The sequence below is a fragment of the Ixodes scapularis genome, unplaced genomic scaffold (genome assembly GCF_016920785.2).
Source record: "Ixodes scapularis isolate PalLabHiFi unplaced genomic scaffold, ASM1692078v2 PGA_scaffold1__304_contigs__length_218370807, whole genome shotgun sequence".
Taxonomy (NCBI): Eukaryota; Metazoa; Arthropoda; class Arachnida; order Ixodida; family Ixodidae; genus Ixodes; species Ixodes scapularis.
The window spans coordinates 161,799,816-161,817,691 of record NW_024609846.1 but is presented as its reverse complement, the minus strand read 5'-3'; the positions used below and the strand labels follow the sequence as shown (position 1 = coordinate 161,817,691).

The 17,876-nt window shown below is 44.6% G+C and overlaps 1 pseudogene; it reads right to left on the bottom strand.

Annotated features, from left to right (window-relative positions):
* LOC121835857 overlaps positions 1-1,106 on the bottom strand; it is a 177,008-nt pseudogene extending 175,902 nt beyond the window's left edge.
* Between the last annotated feature and the right edge of the window lie 16,770 nt (positions 1,107-17,876).

Genomic DNA, 17,876 nt, shown 5'->3' with positions numbered 1-17,876 from the left:
ACGACCAGAACGCTCCTCACCAGTGCTTGCCCGTGCTGGACCCTAATGGAAATTCTACCGAGCACCGGCAGAGGTCTCAGGAAGCACGACAAGCGAAGGGGAGTCTTTTCCAACGCAGGCCACCACTTGCGATGTCTCTTGAAAAGGCTCTTGGGTATCACGCTCACTGGTGATCCCGTATCCACAAGCTTGCGTAGCTTCCGGTCTTCCCACAGTAAGTCCTGTTCGATCGGTCGCACGATGTCTCTGTTAGACGAACTGTGAGCGACCAGGCCGTGGAGCATCTCTTCCTCACCTTCTTCGTCGCTTTCTGAATCTTTCAGCGTGCACGCTCCTTGCTGAGCAGCGCAACCCGACGAACATACCCTGGCCAAGTGCCCCTTCTTGCCACACTTGTGAAACACAGATTTGCGGTGTCGGCACTCGTCCGCTGCGTGATGCGCGTCGTATATTCAACACAACGTGCGTGTACTGACCTTGCTGGTGCTGGCACCCTGTCTGCTAGCACGACGATTGCCCCGTCGACTTTGAACGAAATACACACCGCCAGCAATATCATCGGCGGTCTCCGATGATATTGCGAATTCTTCCGCCTCTTCCAGGTACACTTTCTTACGTGTGAGTAAGAAACGTCGTGCCTCATCAACCCGCATACCACAAATGATTCTGTACCGCAGCATATGGTCCAGGGTCCCGCCAAAGTTGCAACTTTTGGCGAGACGCCGCAGGTCAGCTACAGAGTGTTAAAACTTCTCTCCTTCTTCTTGTAAGCGCGAAAGGAACGCGTAGCTACCGACTTCAACGGTGACAAGGATATAGATGCCGCTAGTGATTCCCACATCTCGCCCGCCCCCCTTGTAGCCACCTTTATTCTCTTCAGTTCAGACATTCATAACACCCCCCACCCCCTTTGGGGGCCGAGGATTAAGCGCCCGTCCCTTCTGAAGCCAATGCGCATTGCTCGTCTTGGACGAGACTCCAGTCTTGTCTTTGTTGCAGTAGTAACCCTGCTTTCCAGCTTTATTAGAGTGGGTTCCTTTTTATCTACAGGACTTAGCGAGGGCCAAGCTTTTACCTTGCACAAAGCCCGTGTGCTTTTGCACCATGTTGCCTGGCAGTCATGCGGTGCATTTGTAGCACGGTGGAGGCGGCAGGCTGCTCTTGGGCCGCTTTGGGATAAGGGTCGGACAGGAACCTGATGGAGGTCAATATTCAATCAACCATCTGCACTGCTGTTCAACAGTCTCATGATGCCTACTTTCAAGTCCTATGTCTTGGATGCTTGCGTCCAGGCCTGGAAGTGACATCATGGACCAGAGACAAGATGTCCGTCACTGTAGACAGCGGGACTGTAGTCATTGGCCTGGCGCACCTAAGATTACGTGAGTCGAAACACGCTACCGAATTTCGGACGTGGCGTCTGACATTCCTATGAGTCCGGAGCGCTATCGTTTTCCGTGCTCGTCTTACAGTCGATGGTCTTTAGTAATAAATCGTTGTCATCGCGGTCGTCGTGGTCGCTGCTGCCGTCAACGAACTGGGCATCAATATAGCGTTCAGCAGCACGATATAACAGCGCTGGTGGCTAAGTCCGTATTTATGGAAATATGAAAGTGAGCGCGAACGTGATCTGGTGAACATGAAATAACTTAACCTGAAACAGGGATGGAAAATCAGGGCACATAAAAACAGGGAGAATATGCACACCCTCGGACGTTGTCTACGGAGACGGTGTGTGGTGTCCCTCTGTTCAAATGCCTCTATTTTTCTTTTCAGCGACTCAAATTGAGTGATGTCACAAACCTAGCAAGGAGCACGCTGAACTGTAAAAAAAAAAAAGAAAAGAAAAAAAATCTATCTTATTTAAAAGTTCTCTTTTCTCCAACAACTTCCTAAGATCTTTCCTCACTTAGATACAAAGCGTCCACAAGGCTGTGGGCAGGTTCTCAGCCGCAAGAGGGCATGGGATGCATGGCTCGCACGGAAGCTGTCGTTTGTCTTCCAACCGCAGCGTCACGCGTCGCCAGCCCCTCCTATTGCGTGGGCGCTCCCGCACAGGCTTTCATTCGCCGCTGTCTACGAGTCCCGAATTCAAACAGTTCTCCCAAAAAATTTCTTCTTTTTTTTTTCTTGCCAATCACACGTTTTTTTTTTTTTTTTTTATATTGCTTTGTTCAACCTTGCTTTCGTGTTTACTTTTCTAGAATAGCCGCGAAAGCTTTGTGGCCCTAGCGCCCTCCCGTCGGCGTCTTTCTATCTTTCAGATTCATTTCGAAGTATGGCGGACCAGTGGAAAAGTCAAGAAATAAAAAGAGTAAAACATGGGAAACAAGAACGATTTCGAGACAGCTGTGAGCATCTGGAGGCGAGGCTTTGCGGTCCGCTGGGATGGTATGAGAACCGCACGGCGTGATGTTACTGGAGCCGCAGTGACGGAGTACTCTCGGACGGGCCGGCCCCGCAGTTTTGTAACAATTCCTTCGGAAATGACAGTTACGTTTACCTTCCGTGTAATGTTTGTCGGAAATAAGCGCAAGGCTAATATAAAATACAGGCAAGGCCTGAGTGTCATTCCTAAAAAAAAATTGTACAATTTTTTTTTTTTACATTTAGAAACTTTTTAAAGACGCCGATGGTCTTCGCTTTTGGTCACCGCAAGAGCGAGATCGAGATCAAATTTGCCTCTCAAGGAGCGATCGCAGATAGCGTTCGCAGACGGTTTGTCCGCTCACGCGATCGAAGAACGCGGCTTGTCTGCTGTGAAGTGGCATTGCCAGAAGAAAAAAGAAAAACAGGAAAACGCCGTACGTCGTCTGCCAGCAGACCGAAGAAAAAAAGTTTAACACCTGCTACAAACCGTGCGCCGATGCGAAGTGATATCGGTCGCAGGCTGTAATCGTGATTGTCTGCAATTTTACGTTCGAAACCATTGGCAACCGGCGCTTCGTTTGCCAATCTCAAGTTGTCTTGCTGCCGTGCACAAGCTGGGATCGACTAGCGAATGAAAGTGTATTAAGGACAAGCACACATGAGGCCGCAACACTTTTCTCGATATTTAAGTATTGGTGAGACGTTCTCTCCAAAATAATGCCCGATCGTCAACACGTTACCGGGCTGAAAATGTCTAATCGCGCAAAATGTAGCGCCACATCCAATCAGTAGCCGAGAACGCTTTGGATCTCACCTTGACTGAAATCGGACCTTATTGTCTAAAAAAAAGTCCAATCTTTTTTTTTTATTTTTTTTTTTTACGTTGTTGCCGCTTGTATTAAAGTTGAGCATTTGAAATTTACTGTAAACTTCACACTTTATTGTCGCCTCCGTGATTTGACTAGTCTCGAAACAGTTTAAGCTTTTTTCCGCACCCGTTCAAACATACTTAATAATAAAAAAAATAACTTAGAGAACAACAGACATCAACGTTAGACTCACTTGGAGCGCGCGGCCTGGGTGGTGGCTGGTCTGGGTGCTCTGCGCCTTCTGCACAGTTTTGTAGAGCTTCGAGCGGAGGGGAATTTCGTAACGCAGGAAAGCTGAGTCTGCGCGCACTGACGAAGCACCTTCCCTTTTCTTGGAACGACACCGAATTTTCCAAAGCACAAGCAGCGTGTTCACAAGCAGCCGCCTTCGCCACGCGCTTTGTTGAGTCTTTCATATTAGTGGAAACTGTACCTAGATTTTTGAGCTGCCAAACGATCACATGTTCTCAGTAATGGCGGTAACGTGTTATCATTAACGGCCTAACGCGTTTTATTTCGAACATTGTAACTTACTCGTTACTTTTTTTTTTCAATATTGTAACGGATTTTTTACCGAAAAACCTAATATAAGTTTTCGCTATCCCGATTATGGAACTGGAAATCTATCTGGATTCTAACTGGAGTTTAAATTTTCAGAAATTATTCCTTTGTCTACAATCTGGATTTCGGGTTTCCAGAAAGAATTTTCCAGTTCCATAATCCAGATACTGAAAAGTTATTATGGGCTTTTCTGTAGGGTTTCGTTTTTAAGTTACATATTTCGAGTAAGGAGTAACATATTTTTGCCACTCGTTACAACTTCTTCGGAATACTTTATCCTATATATTTATCCTTCTGATTTATATTATGCTGACGCATCTATGACACGCCTTCAATTGAAGCATAATCCTTTAGAATAGATTTGTGGCACGTTAGCCTATACGTTTTTTATGAACAGCGTAAATTTAGAATGTGTTTCGCTATTATTTTTTTGTCCTTACTTTTCATGTTTTTTAATCGAGTCCGAAGAACCATACTACTTTCTGGCATTATTAAGTGAACTATTAGGTTGGCACGTCAAGTTGTGTGTGGGTCGCTCAAAATAAATGTAACTTAGAAAAAAAAAAAACTGAAAACACTTGCACTTCGATATTTATCGTGTTTCTGGGCACAAAGTCATGAATTTTAGAGTTTTTCGACTTTTTAAGTCGGTTTTCTTTTTTTTTTTTTTTAGCATTCAGATGGAACGGTACATATGTTAAAGTTATTATGTTCAGTTTCTGGATATGAACGTAACGTTTCTGATAATTTGGCGCTTATGCATACGTGTAATGTCAAAACAGCACAACATATGCACTGGTAAATAAAAAGTAACGGTATGACGCGTGCATTATAGTTTATCGGTAACTGCAACGGTAACGCCTTTCTCGTATTTTGAGATAGCGTGGATCGGTAAAGGGTTCCTTTTATTTGCAAGTACTGAGTAACGCATTTCGTTACATTTTAGGTAATGTTTACAACACGGTCTGTTTTAAACATACGGCCTTTTTCTTTTTCCACCTTGCACATCTTTAAATTCAATGCGGAAGACGTTGTCAGAACCAGCATTCATTTCGGTCCCACCAGGGGAAGTGGACTAGAAAGCCTAACATTTCTCTCGTTTCGTTTCTGCTTCTCAGCGACTAATAAACTAAGCTTCAACAACGTTTAGGTCGCATCGTTAAACCTCTTGGACTCACTTTGGAGGAAAAACTACTATACGATCAATGAACTTGTGTTCACCGATGCCATAATTTGTTCAGCGTTGCTAGAAAAGAGTTTTAGGCTGACAACACTTTCGCATTCGAAACAAAATTTAGTAAGCTCGAGAACATTTTTTTGTAATATATGAATAGCTACTTTTAGACTGTTTTGAGTCCAATCAATTCATATAAAAGGTTAAAAAAGGGTCTGCTGCAATGTACGAACATTGCTTTATCGCTATTCATCGTAAAGCCACAAAAGAGAGCTCTATTCAATGGTTCAAAAGGTCTTCGAGACAACCCTCACGTCCCAAAGCAAGAAAAACGCAATCACAAAGAATTTAAAGAAAGTTCTGTCTTTAGTGCATTTTCCCCTTATCTGCTCACAAACCATTTGTATGGAATTCATCGGTCGAAATATTGTCAGGAGCCGAAACTCTTCGGCATTATTGGCTACATCAGCGTTTTACGAATCTGGGCATTTGTTCAGACTGCTGCCCTCTCCAGACATCTCCGAGCCCCTCCTGGGCGGAATCAAGATCCTCGAATATAAATTTGTATGCAGTATCTGGTTCCGGGTACAAATCCCGCGCAGACCCCTTCTACTTCAATACTCCGGGAACTGGAGAGGAAGTAAACATCGGAGCTGAAACCAGCACATCACGCATGTCGTCTCTGTTCTGCCCCGTGGAAAACAGCTCGCACTTTCCAGCATGGGTTTACCGGAAAGAGCTGCAGAGTGCGCAGCAGTGCGCGCCGTCGTCGGCGTCGGAAGGAGAGCCCTTTGAACCCCGAGACACGAGCAGCACGATCTATCTCGCGCAAGGACACGGCGTCAGCGCAACCGATTATTCCCCGGCGCTGTAAATTGATGCTTCCCTCTCCCTATGTGCACAATCGCTGCTGGGTCACTTCATCGAGGGTCCCTGACTCGCGTTTACCTCGACGTGAGCAGACCCGAATCCGGCCTTGCACCGGCGGCACGGGTAATAAAGATGGATTCTCCGTAATAGCACAGGAGGGAATCCCTTTCTCCCGCGGTTCGTTCGCTTCAACGAGCATCCTTTGCCGAAAAGAATTATTCCCGAGTCAGGCTCCGAACCGGACGATTTCAACCAGTCTGATCCGAGAATCATTTTCACTGCGGCCCCGAGCGCCCCACGCTCGCACACTTCTTTTTCTTTTTTTTCTTTTTTTTTTTTTTTTAGTTTACCTTTTTTGTGTTTTTTTCCTTAACCCACCGATCCTGTTTTTTTGTGTATTTTTTTTATCAGGCTGCAGTGCCTCTTCCTCGGTACGATTTCATCGGTTTGTTGCTGCGGCGACACGGGAAGAGCGGGATGTTGAAAATCACGGTCATCATCATCATTCATCGCTCCTTGCGCGACGTTCTCGACCCGGGCTTTATTGGCGCGCAGGCGTCCAAGGGGGAAGCGCCCGGACAAACGTTTTGGATCGCGGCGTTTGGAGAAGCGATGAGGCGTGAATGCGCTTGACGTTTTCCCTTTGTGGGTTTATTGTTTTTTTTTTGTCTTTCTATATTTTGCGTATAGGAGACGAAAAGGGCGTAGAAAAAAATATAGAAAACGACGGGACCGTTGCTGGGGAACTACGTTTTCACCGTGAAAATTGAAGTATTATTTTTTGTTCGGAGGAAGACATTTTCTTTCTGTGGCAAACGTTTGGTGTTCAGACCTGCTCGATTTGCGTCGGGACGGGGCAGTCCTTCGGCTGTTCGAAATAAATTGCGTCGTTGAGAGCTACGATTTGTCTTTGGTAGGGAGAGAATTCCTTACCCCTCTAAAAATATAACAAAAAGGAAGAGGAGGAAAGCAACGGGGACATATAATAAGCTAATAGTAGAAATATTCATAATTGTGTGACAACGGTACCTAGATGCTTAAAAACAATTGTGAACGTGAAATTAGCAGGAGAGGACAGGCACACCAAGATCCGAACGAAGTGTGTATGCAGTGAAGCTTCAAGAGAGAACTGCCGAACAACGATGTATTGCACGTCCCGTGTGCGGCACTGTGCATACTTGTCTTAATCGTATCATTTCCGAAGTCGGAGACTTTAAGTTCCGGCTTCGAGTGTCCAAATCCGAGAATATATGTACGCCACTGGCCAATGTTGAATGGCCATGCATTCGTTCTTGTCTGGGTTCATTTATGCTCATGCCGATGTTATTGCACTCCATTTTGTGAGCACAAATATTCACAGTTCAATCGAATATACCTAATGGGACGATGCATACACGCCAGAACTAACTTCCTTGTATTTATTGCACGTTAATATAAATCAACCAAATTGTAAATAAATTATACATTACGGAAATAATAAAGACGAGCACAAACGCGACGACACGTGTTTCATTGTGTAATATTTCTAGTTGCCTTAGGTTCTTGGTACGGGAAAAATAAAAATGTGGCGATTGTGTGCCAGAAACTCCCACTCAAAAATACCTAGACTCTCTGAACGCTCCTACACGCTCCTTGCAAGAATTTGGCAGTTTGTGGGTTATTGTATTACCCTGTAGCTGTAATGTGCTCATTTTTAAGCAGATATTTACATGTTACTACAATAAATAAACAAAGCACTTACATTAACAATTGCTCAACTGTAAATTGTAATTAATTACGGTTACCTTTGCTTTTCCATAAAAGTAAGTGATATTTAGTCCAAAAAGTAATAGATTACTTATGTGGTTTTACTTCCAGTATTGCTGTCCCTGAGAAAGAAACAAAGGAAAAGAGGGTTATTCAAGTGTTTATTGTTACCGCCAGTAACGTTTTATTCACTTTGAGTATCTTGAGTAAGATGTCGACTGCCACGCAGAACAGAACTGAGTTACTCGATGGGAGTGCCCTATTATGCCTCACGAATGCTTGATACACTGCATCGTGCTTCTCTAGCAAAGCGACGAAAGTGCTCTGTACCCTGAGAAAGAACAAAGCGTCTTTGCAGCCGATGCTTGGTGCTACCGTAATTGCAGACCTGTAGAAGTGTCCACACAACTGCCCAAACCTGGAATAAGAATCGATTTACATACATATAATTGCCCCTTCCCCTGGCAGATGCCGAGCGCGCCGCCCTAGCGGTCGTCGTGCGGTTGTCCTCCGTGAGCGATCGGTCACGTGATCCACCCCAGTGGCACGTGCTGCGGAGCAATCGCGCGTAATGCACCTAGCGCCACCTTTTTCTGAGCGTCTGACCTCGCTTTTTAACAGTTTCGGTTTCCATTACTATCTTGCTGAAAGCATGAAGTCCGATCGCAACTTCATGGTTTGGCGAACAAATTTGTTCTTTACTAGTTCATTAACGTTGACCCTGACGTTAAGACATAACTTATTTTTCCTTACAGTTATGTAAACTCGATGACGACAACTAGAAGTACTTGTACAAGCCGTAGGATGCAATCAAGCAATACCAAATACGTATGTCGTAAAGCGATCGTCATCTCCGAAGGCCACTTCCATCTGCGGAGTATTCGACGTATGTGTTCTAATTATTCCAATTACATTACAAAGACCACAAAATGAACAAACGACAAACCTAGCTCTTCATCCGAATAGGCGCGCACAACGTCTTTGACGTAACGCGATATCTTGGGCCTCTTCGCTGGCAAGACGAACGACTCGGAAATCACTTCGCCGAGAACGGTTGCATCGTCGTCATTCGAGCTGGAGCTAAGCTGGTATCTTCGTCGCTGATGCTGATTTCACTGTCACTGTGTTTTGTTAGACCTCCTGAAATAACTGCAACGATGTCATTGCCGCAGTATGCTCTGGCGAGTCGGTCATGACGAGGAGAACGAAAGCAAGCACAGCAAGAAGGCCCACCCAGCAATCGAAACAAAAAAGCCGCGAAACTCCTTCACTTTTCCGCGGGAACGTTGATAACGAAACTGAAGTGTTGCCATTCACTACAGATCGTACTCCTCCGAAAAAGGCTGCGCGGAGAACTACTCCGGGCCGCTCGACGCGCTCCGCCACTTTCCCACGGATCGGTTGGAGCCGCGCGGCGAGCACCCCACCGGCTCCAGATCTGCAAGCGGCACACTGATAGATTGCTGCATACGCACGAGGGGAACAAAAATCCGCTCGGCGAGCACGCGTATTAAAAACCCGTATTAAGAACCCGTATTCAGAAAAACATTTCAGCCTTTCCACTCTGGTGAAGAAGGACGAGCGGTGGAGCTGTAGCTTCTGTTCTCGGCGGTGGCTTTCCAGGCGGGTGATCTGCTCTTCTTTCGCAAGGGAATCCGAAGCACTCGACGCAGTGGAGCTTAAAGGCGATAACGGCCTCGCGGCGATTGCGGAACCATTCGCGCTGCTGCGCACATCGCTGTTCGTTCCGTTCCCGTTCTCCTTCCTCCGAAGAAATGTTGCCGCCATCTATGAGCGACTTCGGCGAGCAGACAACAGGCAGACACAACACTCTGGATAGCTACCGCCATCTATGAGCGACGGCGGCTACCAGCGTGTTGCGTCGACATTTGTTTGGTTCCGGACACGATCCTGGGGAAACTAGACCTTAACAGCTCCGCTGCAAAAATGCGTCCTGCTGTGGTAAACAAAAGAAGAAAAAAAAATACAATAGACCCTATGCGAAATTGTTCGAAAGTCTAGCAACACTGTGCGCTGCCATCTTTGTTAGGTCTAGGTTCCTCTGCTCTCTTTGTCGATTTCTTAGCGTTGTCGGTAACAATCGAGGCCGACTTTTCACTGTCATGGATCCTCACCCACACGTGCGAGCTAAGGGTTCGTGTTGTTTTAGGGTCTTCTTGCGCATGTACGTGCTCTTCGCCCTGCCGGTCGCTACTTACTCGCCTCAACCAACATAGCCGACGTACACATCAGCTCCAAATTTGGCTTTGAGTACCGGCAAAGGCACGGGTGCAGGTGCATGGTTTTTCGAAAGCGCTTTCTCTGCGCGAGTGCTAGTGCGGGCGAAGGATTTTTCAAAACTACGCTTTCGCGCCCGGGATTTTGGCAGCGCCGAAGCCAACTGGTGACACGGAGCACGTTTTTCGGCGCCGCACAAGATGGTGCTGTGCGTTTCGCATATAATTTATTACAATTTGCGAAGGGCTCACTAAAAGCTGACGCATGGAAAACGCTACAACAGAGATGCAGATAACGTGGGGCGAGCACTAGAGGGGTGACTGCTGAAATGTTAGCAGCTTCTAGACGCAACTTTATCCTGATAGAATAAGGTTAAAAGCAGCACGCAAAGACAAAAGACATCCTGTTTTTGAAGAGAGAAGGAGAAGTTTTCCAATATTGTTTGATCAGCAACGCACCAGGATATTTTTAAATATAACAACTTAAGTTACTATCAGATTGCTTTCAGTTCCTACCCTTCTGTTGTGACATTATGAAAATTGTCATATGCTCAGTAACCAAGAGAGACATTGTTAATTCTTCCCAAAGCACCTACTGCCTCGAGCTTTTCGAAGAGGAAAACTATCGCTTGGCGCCCTCCTCTTCGCGTCTTCGACCGCAAATGAAAAACAAGGGGACAAAAAAATGGGCAGAAATATACTACGTTAGCTTGCCCGAACTTTGTACATATATAAATGTAACTTTGAATAATCTTTTGAACCCCCTTATTTTGTTGTCAAAGGTTGGAGAAAAAAACTGCTAGGCATTGTAAAAATGGTCTTAGAAACGAAAGAACGCCAGACCTCACTTTGCGTCTGTTAATGCGCGTGGCAGCGTGGTTCCAATCAAGTTTACCAAAACTCCCATTTCTGTTTTTTTTTTTTGGGGGGGGAAGGGGGGGTTATTATTTGTTATAAAATTTTTGTTCTTTGTGTTTAAAAACGTAACTATTTTTAATGAAGCCATTAGTTACGTAAATAAGAAAATTACTTTACAGTGACGCCAGGAGATATGCAATTGATCCGTTACAAAATTACTGATAAATGTAAAAAAAAATTACAAGTAATTTCTTAGTTGTAACGGACTACGTGCAAGACTTTCTGAAGGTTGTAAGTTCTGTTTAGATTGTCAGCGGCTCGACGCTAGAGGGCGTGACGGGGCGCTCCGTGTCACGTGGAAATCAAGCAATTCGTACGTATCCAAATACAGTCTCAAAAACCATTATCTCGCATTCCTATCTTAATACAATGAAATCACTCGTCATTTCGAGAGTTGTTTCGAGTTCATTTCCGTTTTTATCATAAAAAAGAGCCCTTGTTTGTATTTAGTATTTTTATTTTTAAGATATAGCCGAACGCTTTATAACGGGCATAGTCGTATTTGAGATGTTTTCTTTCAACGCGGGTCAAAAATAACCTTTCGCGGAAAAAGATCGATCGTCGCCCCTGAAGCCAATGACTTTCGTAAAATGTTTACTATGCAAAAATATCAATATTTTTTTTTTAAAGTTCGACTACTGTGCATTATAAACGAAAAAAAAAACGGTTTACAAACAAAAGCACGCGTTCTTACCATACCGCGTGTAGGGCATTGCACGCGTGCAGAAACCAAGATTCACGTCAAGTGAAGCTCTGCGCATGCGCACCGCCGATAGCCGCGCCACCGCAGTTGCGTGACATCAGAGAGAAGAGCTGGTCTCTACACGTTTGCAAGTTCCGGCTTCAGGGGCCTGCCATGTTGTTCGGCTGGGGTGCGCTTGGACGCTTCGTAATCCGATTACGAAGCCTTCCTAATGCATCGTAATCGGATTATGACCGCGCCCATGCGCACCCCACTGAGCAAGATGGCGGCGCCCTGAGACCGGTCTCGCAAAAGTGTAGAGTTGCTGACATCCCAAGAAAGGCAGGGAGGTGGTCAGTTCAGGGGGCATTCTTGTCATCGCTCCACGGCCACTAGTTAACCGATGAGAATGGTCGTTAACCGATAAGAACGACCGAAGAACCAAACAGAGAGCAAGAAGCGCGAACATATTGGGCCGCGTCTTGCGTTTCTTTAGCTGCCGGTTACCATTGTTCGTTTGAAACCACCGAAAAGATAATGTATAATACTTGTATGCCTACTTGTACGTAACTCAATACAGGTATTATATAATTACATGTAATCGCTTACTTTTTGGAGTAATTTTGTAATCATTGGAATACATTTATTAGAAAGTAATCCCAAGAGTAATCTGATTACTTATCGAGGTGCCAAACTCACTCGTAGCCATTACTATTTTTACCACCTTTTTTTATGGCGACCTTTGTTTGCACAAGTTTCCATCCTCGGAATTCTCAAACCAATCTGGGACAGGAGGTTGGTTTACCAAAACTGATGAACTGAAAAGCTGAATGCAACGGTTGGGTGAGTATAACCAAAGTAATCGATGGTACGGACTACGGAAGACCCGCTTTCAAACCGATAGGAACATCTTTCGTTTTGAAAATCTGAAGTAATTGCAAAAGTAACGCTTACTTTTTCAAGTAACAGTCAAATTGCTTTGCTTCTCGAGTAATCGAGTGATGTTATTGAATGCGTTATTAACGGAGAGCAATTGTAATAGTAATCGGTTACATTTTCTTCAGTAAAGTTATGAAGTCTCCATGCGTGTTTATCTCATAAATTAAATGCAACAAATTACGTAAATATCTCATTAAGATCCGGTTTGTGGCATGTGACTGGCATAAAACCATCAACACTTAGAATTTGAGTAAGTAATAAGCATTAACGAGAAAAAAATAGGCTCTCGCGTTTTATATATATATATATATATATATATATATATATATATATATATATATATATATATATATATATATATATATATATATATGGATATAGAAGTGGAGAATGTTTACAAGTGCTTCCGTTGATATATAGGCAAAAGTAAGATGCGCGGACACAGCAGCCGTAGGATGATAAAAGTAAAATTCTAATTTTATGGCGAAAAAAGTCACGCAAGAAAAAAGGGTGAAGTGCCGAAAAAACGTTGTATCAGTTTACGGGAGTAATGAAGGCTAGGCACAAGAACACTAGCTACGCGGGAAACATACTTGAAAAAGCACGGAACAAATGTCAAAGTTAAAACACAAGAGCTTACAAAAATAAATTGTTAAATGGAAAATAAAATAAAGAATTAAAAATAGAAAATAATAAAAATAAGAAAGCGGCCCGACGTCCGTCGACGATTCGGCAGTGGCACTGCCCGCTATAAATATATATATATATATATATATATATATATATATATATATAGGCAGGAATAAAATTGGAGAGGGAACGCATAAAGATTTCATTTAAATGGTTAGAGTCCTAGATTTAAGGGAGGAGAATATACTTTTTTTTCAATATATGGTGTGCCTAGTCACAAGACAAAGGAAATTACAGTAGATGGGCACCCATATAGTACGCTACAGAAACACCTAACTTGACAAGAACATGGCGATCCCAGGGGTCTGTCTAGGGCCTGTATTCTCATGCTAGCGCGCAGTTGTGCGCTGTGACGTCACATTGATAACGCGCTGTTATCTTTACAAAATGTTGAACTCACAGCGCTCCGTGATCTTTCCTACGGTCAGGCTGGCTCAATCAATATGTTCCCCTAGAAAGCTGAGTCTGCATTGTTCAATGCAGCTAGACCATATTGGCGACGATGATGGAATGCTGCCGCTTTGCAACAGGAAACTGCAGCGGATCCAGAGGGTGCCGCGGAGGCACTTCTGAATGGCATTGCTTGAAAGGTTCGACCAGTTCGCACAAGATAGTGGCGAGGAGTCCTACGTGTCGAGGTTCTATTATTTTCTGAAGGCTCCCAAGGAAAGCGCCTAAATGAACGCCTCGGCGTTTATTGCGGCATTATGTAAATAAAGCCTACAAGACTTTGGAAACCTTACAGGAACCGCAAAAGCCAGAAAGATAGACCTACGTACAACTGATGCAAACAATGGGGGGATACTATTCACCACCTCTCATGGTAATTGCAGAGAGGTTCAAACTTAACGTACGTTTCTAGCATGAAGGCCACTCCATGGCGGCATTCGCTGTTGAGCAGAGAAAATTTGCTTCGTCATGCCACTTCAGGGCGGTTCTAGAAGACCCTCTTTGATTCCGTTTCGCGACTGGGCTTCGCGACAGATCAACCCGAGCTGAGTTGCTAAAGAAGAGCACGTTGACGTTTGCAAATGCTTACAATGTCACGAAGAACATCGAGCTCGCCCGCAAGGAAAGTCAGAAATTTCATAATTCCAGCCCCTTCATGCGCGAGGAACGGTCAGCCCACTTTGCCATATGCCAGATAACTGTAGACCCACAGTAGCGTAGAACACTGGCATACACTGGTGATCCAGAGGGTGCAAAGCGTCTGCATCATCGGACTGTTTCCGGTGCGCCTCAGCACGTGAGGCACACAACTCTAAATTTTGTTCTTGTGACCTTTATAGACACTTAGCGAAGATGTGCGAAAGCAGGGCTAGAGAGACTACGCGAACGCTGTGGCGGAGGACAGTGACTCCGAGCGGCTGAAGGACTCTTCTTTTCAAGGACGCTCAGGGCGCTACGAAATAATCGCTAAAGTATCCAGAAGAATGTTCGTATCCCGATACACATAGGCGCGTATTTATCGATTGTAACAGAAGTACTGTATAAAAACTGGCCCAGTCTACCTAAACAGCCATGCAATCTCCAGCTAAAACATACGGGGAAGCTCCGCTCACGGTTACGGAAAAGATCACTGCTCCTCTAGAACGTAATGGTCAACGAATGAAGCATCCGCGCTGATTGTCGTGAAGAGGCGTGATAATAGCATCACTGCTCTGTTAGGACGTGAATGGCTCGCGGTTCTTAAGTTGGACTGGTCTAGTGTGCATGGAGTGTGCCTAGACAAAGTGTCTGCGCTTCTTTGAATGTACGCAAATGTGTTTGAGCCTACATTTGGCCTAATAAAAGCAGCCCAATCAAAATTGGTTTTCAAAGAGGGTAGCCCACCTTCCTTCATTAAACCGCGGCAGGTGCGATTTGCGCTAAAGGAAGCCGTATCACTTGAGCTGAAGTCTCCCGTAAAAACCGGAGTTTAGTACCCATACAGCAAGGTGACTGGGCGGCGACTCTTGTAGTCGTTACAGCCTGAGGCAACGTGCTTGCCTGGGGTAATAGAGAAACGCTTCAGTGTTTCAACCTATATTGTGCGGCTATAAGAGGTTAACAGGTTCGTTCACGCAGAGAATTTACATCCGTGTTTTCTTGAAGAGACTGAAAGGGTGCCTAGTGTACTTCCCTTCTTGCTGCCTAGTTTAACTGCGCTTTTTTTTACCGAATACATCTGCTACGAGGCCCTTCTGGAGTACGTTTGGGGCGCTGGGTTCAGCGGCACCACGCCCTGTGCCACCTGAAGAGGCACTTCACTCGCCTAAGCGGAACACGACTCCACATCTATCTCCAAGAGTGCAGCCATCGCCCGGTGAGCCCACGTCCCCTTGAGAGACACAAACTCTTCGGCGCAGTGCACACACAAGGAAACATTTCCGACACGAACACAAGCTATATATTGTATAGTCAAATCTGGGAAGAAACGTAATCTCACGCTAGCGCGCATTGGCTCGCTATGAGGTAACTTTGATAACGCTTTTTTTTATATTTAAATATATGTCTGAAGGCACGATGGTCTGTGCACTTTGCTTTCCCCACGCTCACCTAATAAACGTGTTCTTTTAAAAGATGAGTCTGCATTGCCCGTCACTGCTACGACAGGGCGTAATACGATTTTTGTGTTAAATCTTTAGGTAGCGCCAGAGCACATTTCTTGTACGGTTTTATGGTTTTTCTCTGATTCGCCACGTTGTTGACAAAGTGAAAGACTTGAGTCAAATATTCCAGATATGTACGAAAAAAAAATCAGCTAAGCCAAAACCTGGCGCTTCTTTGGCAATTTTGGCTAAAATTTGCCATACGAAAACCAAAAAAACAAAAGTGAAGCATACATCTGGAATTTGTTTGGTGAAATTAGGCCCAAAAGATGCCAGATGACAAACAACCTACTAGGAGTGAAGCCTAACTTTGGCACTTGTTTAGCAAATAAGGCCCAAGATACTCGTGTTCTGGCCAGTGAAAATTATGTACACATCGCAACACTATTAGCGCGAACACTACATCGGCTCCTTTTCGCATTTTACTTCTAGATAGTATTAGCGAGCACGAAATTTCATCGCTTACATTATAAAACAAAATGAGCTCTTTCCGTAGCAACAATAAGTTGGATGACATCCCTTGGTTTCAAAGAGAAAAACTGAAAAAACCGGCGATCGCTTGTTCGCGCTAACAGTGTCGCGCTCTTACGGCCCAAGACATGCTTCTTCTTGCCATTGTTTTTCAGACAAAAACGATATGTTTGTCGAAGAGCTATGCTACCTGGATCCAAAAACAAATATAAAAATCATATTCGTTTTTTTTTTTTTTGATTCCAAAATGCTCCTATACCCTTTGCTCTTCTCCGTGTCGACGTATTCGCACAATGGTTAGTTTGGAAGTACCGCTTTCACAATTCACACAAGTACGGCGAAGCCTGACAGTTCTTCAAGGGAGCAGAGAGTGCACCGTCCAGGATGAAATACTCTCTGTACTTGCTAATCGATACTTTTGCGCGGCAGTGTGGAAACTGCTTAACGCTTATGGTCATTTTGTTTTCAGAAACCAAGCAGGAATGAAAATAAGCGACTGACTTTCTTTCCTATTTGGCACTTAAACCGCTGGAGTCATCACTCGGCTGTCCCTGGCCCATTGCCAGACTTTTCATATCCTAATGTTAAGCACACAATTTGTTCTTCGTACATTTGAGATCAGCTGAGAAATTTTAGGAATATATTTTTTAAAGCACATAGATGTAATTGCGGAAATAAAGTTATCGCTCATGCACAGAAAGGGCAGCTTTCGGCGCTTATTGTCGTACAGGAACTACCCTGTTTGAAGTGACGTGAGATAGAGCAAAAATTAAAAGATTGAGTTGCCTGACCTTGCACGCAAAATTGTTGTACAAAACGAAGTTGCGTGATATCTGAGGCTCTTCCGTACCGCAGGTTCTTGAATACTTCTTTCTGGATTTTATGTACATACTCTCGTCATGCCGCTGACATTGCAGACTAGGTAAATCATTCGGAACAAAGCTAAAGGCGAATGTAGGTATCACAAACTTCGTAGTTTCTATAAAAACTACAAAAATCCCGTGAAAAAAAAAAAAAAAAAAAAAAAAAAACTTGTGCTCAGGTTGGCACTGGGTGTCTTTCTATCCTCCCTCCTACGAACTCTTTTCCCCGGTTAGCAACGTTTCCCCAGACATCTTGATTGGCCGCGCAGCACCTTGGAGAAGCGTCTCTAGCTGTGGTCCAATAATTCATCGACCAAACGAAATAATAAAGGTGGGCCATCATGTCAGTTTTAATTGGACCCCTTTATCCAGTCTCATAAACTTTCAGCCAAACTTCATTTCCGAAACTCCGCGAAATAAAGCCAAGATGTTCATCATTCGGGAAAGAGCTAGGTGAAGGTTAAGCAGCTATTTAGTGAATCAGGAAACGTACTTACAGATAGTATCCTTGGGTGCCTGAGTCGAGACAGAAGAGCACGAGCAGCAGTAAGTACACATTTGTTTATAAGGGTAGGGTGTAGCATTTCCTGTTTTCAGAAATTGTAAAGCAATACGTGAATGACAGTACAAGAAAGCACAAGAAACAAAAAGAGTGCACTAGAAATACCGTTGTGATTAGACACGTGCGATGGGTTACCACCAGGTGAGTCCACCAGCGTCCTGCAAGTGGGCTTCTCTTCGGCGTCTTTCCGAGGGCGAAGTCGGCGTAAGCGCCCTTTATTTTACGCCGAGCAAGGTGTTAGTGAGCCGGCCGGGCGACGATCGATCAAGATCAGGCACAGCAAGCCCGACGAGGAGGCAGGGCCTAATGAAAACACGAGCGAGCACGGCGCTC